This window comes from Cryptomeria japonica, chromosome 2, assembly GCF_030272615.1.
Source record: "Cryptomeria japonica chromosome 2, Sugi_1.0, whole genome shotgun sequence".
NCBI lineage: Eukaryota > Viridiplantae > Streptophyta > Pinopsida > Cupressales > Cupressaceae > Cryptomeria > Cryptomeria japonica.
The window spans coordinates 419,935,032-419,939,787 of NC_081406.1; positions in this window are offsets into that span (position 1 = coordinate 419,935,032).

Genomic DNA, 4,756 nt, shown 5'->3' on the forward strand with positions numbered 1-4,756 from the left:
ATTTTTTGAAGGAATGTAATCAAGAAGTTATAATTAGCATAGAAGATTGATCTTAAGATTTGAGGTCTCAGTTGTGACTTGTTCTGTATTTTGAGCATGTTTTAGCAGACCTGCGAGCTGGTTTCTATAACTTAGTTGTTACCAGTTGGTTGTAATCAGTTTTCATATTATAATTCAATCTATTGTGCATTACCTCCATTATGTCCTTGTGTTTCAATTGTGTTTACTCTTGCTGACCAGTCTGGATTGACCTCTTTGAGGTCCCTCCTAGTCAGTGACTGCTTCAAGTGGTATCAAAGCGAGTTTTCATTTTGGAGATTGCATTGTCTAGAGAATTTGTTGTAGGGTGGCGAACTGTAGATCCAACCTGCATCTGTAGAGGATTGGCATAAAGATGACACAAAGAGAAACTAGGAATGGTGGAGCGTGTCAAAATGTAGACCCTTCTATGATGGAAATTTTGCAAGGAAAAGAAGCCCAGTTGGAAGCCGTGGAGACAGCCCAGAGAAGAGGTCGACACATTGAAGATGTAAGTGAAGATGAAGGAGAAGAAGGCCCAAAAGAACAAGTAAACCCACTGGTGGTGGATCCGGATGAGGAAATATTTTTGAGGTTTTTGAGTAGGGTGAATACTAAACCTCATTTTACCCCATCAGAATATGATGGAAAGTTGGATTCGAAAGAATTGATGGATTGGATCTCAGAGATGGAGAAATATTTTGATTTTGAAAACACTACAAATGAAAGGAAGGTGAATGTTGGCATTTTGCTTATAGATTGCATTAATTATATGTTTTCATTGATGTCAATTGAACCGGTGAATGATATTCATGATATTGCTGATGTTATTATTGTTATTTCTATTGTCTTATAACCGGTATGATAAAATTTAAGGAAGATGGTGTAAACCAGTATATGGTAATTTGTAAGTTGAACTGGTGTAAAGGGTTAAACCTTTCTATGTTTTGTAACCGGTAAACCCTACTATTTGTTTTATATTAAACCCTAACCGATCAAGTTTGTTGGTTTAAGATCTAATGTTGAGTGGTAATGATGGAGACACGTATGATCATTGAATGAGGATTAGTTCAGGTTGATTTGGTGAATTTGTTATTTTGGAAAGGAGCAAAGTGGATTGCATCTAATGCATAGCATGTGATGAGTTACAAATTCCGATGAAGCGGTGATCATGGAGCAGTTGGAATTTTCTTGAAGAATGTGAAGAGATTGTTATGATTTTTAACGGTCAATATTGTACCGACTAGTTTGTACTCTCAATGATGAGAATTAGGTTTTTGTTGTGTTACCGACCTAGTTGATTTGTATTTAAGGTTTATGATATTGTTTTGTTAAGTGTTGGCAAAGTTGACAAGATTATCAGAAACTAGTTGAGTGTGTGGTTGCCTAACCAATGGATGGATCTGTAGTTTGAGTAAAGCAATTTAAGCTTAAGAAGGATCTCATCAAGCATATGTAGTGCTATTCAGACAGATCAAGAAAACATGTTGTTTTCTAACAATTACAACAAAAATTGAAATCCCCTAACCTGGTAAGCTCTAACAAGCTTGGTTATTTTCTACATCCTCTAACAAGGTGGTCCATTAGTTTGGATTCTCAAATCCTCCAGCAAGGCTACTCCTAATAGGGTATTGTGCTTTTCATCAAGGCATATTTGTAAATCCCTTAATCGGGTTATTCCTAATCGGAATTATTTCTTAAGAAGACTTATTGTAAAAGCTTTAACAGGCTTGGCTCCTAATAGGGTGAATTTCAGAAGAGTTTAGATAGCTATCCTTGTGAGTCTCATCTCACCATGGTTTTTACCTATTTGGGTTTTCCACGTATAAATATTTGTGTCAAGTTGTGAATGCTTTTGTGGTTATGATCTTATTTGTTGATTTGATTAACTACCTAACTATTCTGATAAGGCATGATAATTGGAAGCATTGAGAGATGAATATGTTGACATATGATTAAGCATTTTTTATTTTTAAAAGATTGAAGTTGTTTACTTTTAATTTATCATAATAGTCAAATTGGTTGATGTTGAGTATTGATCTTGATAAGTGAAAGTTTACTTTGTGAGTTTGAATTTGAGTTTGGGAGTTTGTATCAGTTTTTAAGTATATTGATTCACCCCCCCCTCTCAGTATTCTATTGGATACTTATTCTTTCATCATACAATCAATTGGTATCAGAGCATCTCAAGTCCTCTTTAACCTAAAGCCTAACAACTTAAGGAAAAGATTGTGTAGATCATGATGAAGAAAGAAGTTTTGAAGTTCAACAAAGATAACTATAGGATATGGAGTGATAGAATGAAGATTTACATTAAGAGTCTTGGTAATAATTATTGGGATCATATAGAAACTAAGTATACTACATCTACTGGAACTCTGTCTGATGATCAGAAGAAAGAACAACAAGAGAATCATCAGGCATTAGAGGCTATTATCAGTTCCCTATCTGATGCTGAATATGTAGATGTTCATGGTCTTGAAATTGCATATGAAGTATGGAAAAAACTTGAAGAGTTTTATAGCAGTGATGAACATGTTAATATTGCCAAAGAGGAGAGTTTAAGAGGAAAATTTGATGACATGAGAATGTCTAAAGGTGAGAATATCTAGTAGTATGGTCAAAGGATAAAAGAGATAGTTGGTGAAATAAAGAGATCAGGAGGGAAAGTGGAAGATGCCACAGTAATTAGTAAGATACTGAGAACCCTGCTACCGCTCTATTCTATCTGAGTTATAGCTATTCAAGAGCTGAAATCTATTGACAAAACAAAGGTAACTCTTGACTCTATCATTGGCAAACTTACTGCTTTTGACTTAAATGGCTATGATGGTAGTGTACAAACAATAGAATCTGCATTTAGAGCTTCTGTTTCTAACTCATCTATGAGAAGAAGTAGAGATACCATCCATAGCTATGAATCTAGATCTAGCAGAGATGCTGATGATGAAGACAATTTAGTGGAGCTTGAAGCACTGTTGGCAAAACGACTGCCTAGAGGCATTAGAAAATACAAAGGTATTATAGCAGCTACTTGCCCTAATGCTGAAAATGAATACAAGAGAGACAAATTTAAGAAATATAAGGGTAAAGGCAAGAGAGACTTTCTTGTAGCTATTAATAGTGGTATTATTGATGAATCTGATGATGATGCTAGTGGAGATATTGTGTTTGTAGCTATTAAGGAAGAGATATCAGATCAGAAATCACTAGTGTCCAGGATGGATAACTCTGATGATTGGATGATTGATAGTGGTTGTTCACATTACATGACCGGTGATAGGAGCAAATTTCTTTCCTTGAAGGAATTTGATGGCGGTGTTGTCATATTTGGCAATGACTCACCTTGTATGGTTAAAGGTAAGGGAGTTATTTCTCTTAATAGGAAGAGAAGTGCTACCGATGTCTATTGGGTTGAAGGCCTAAAGCACAATCTTCTGAGTGTGGCACAACTTAATGACAGAGGATACCCACTGGAGTTTAGAAATGGTATGTGCAAATTATTTGACAACAAAAGTAAATTGATTACAACTAGGAAACAGGCCAGAGGTAATCTATTTCATCTTAATCCTAAAGTTAGCAACTATTTGATTGAAAAAATAGATGATAGTTGGCTTTGGCATAGGAGATTTTGTCATATGAACTTTGATAACATTGTTAAAGTGAGCAAGTCTAAGACAATAAGAGGTCTACCTCAGCTAGACAAACTAGTTAATTCTCTTTGTAAATAATGTCAGTTAGGAAAGATGACTTCTTCAACTTTCAAGAGAAAGTCCCTCTCAGCAGAGCACTTGTTAGATTTGGTTCATACAGATCTATATGGACCAATAAGAACTAGAAGCATTTTAGGTGATAGATATTTCATGATCTTCAGTGATGATTGTTCGAGGATGATGTGGGTCACATTATTGAAGGATAAGAATGAAGCTTTTGGTAAATTCAAGGCATTCAGAACCTTAGCTGAGAAAGAGAGTGGTAACAAGATAAAATGTCTGAGAACAAATCAAGGCGATGAATTTACTTCTAAGGAACTCAATAAGTATTGTGATGAGAATGGTATAAAGCGGCAACTGTCTACACCAAGGACACCACAACAGAATGGAATAGTAGAAAGGAACAACAGGTCATTATTTGAAGCAACTAGAACTATGTTGATACAAGGAAATATAGCAAAAACATTTTGGAGAGAAGCTGTAAGTACTATATGTGGGAAAAGCAGTTCAGTGAAACTGAAATTATGAAAACTATTCAAAGACTTGCCCACACACCAATGGGACTCTTGGTGCAAGTTATGGAGCTATGAGGAATAGCTCAACTTCCCAAGGAGTGTTCCATGGCTCTCTATCTCACAAGGTCCCTCAAGCCAATGTCTTTGCTCTCAGATCACTGAGAAAAGTGACTTAGGGATGACAAATGCAAGAACGAGGGATGCTTTAGATCAAATTTAGTATGAATGCATTCTATTTATGCATGATTTTAACAAATGAACTAAACTAGATGATAAGATGACAAGGTTAGTAAAAATACTATCCTAACATGATATACTAGTTATATGTTTTAATCTAAGATGATAAAAATACTCTAAAATGATTATTAGATTTATTTCTATTACAAAGAGAGGCTAAATGCTCGCTAAATTTGAGTATAAGTATGATGCTAAAGACTTGGATCCTAAAATGGAGGGATGATGGCTCTATTTATAGAAGAAATAGGGCAATGGATGGTCAGGATTGAATGA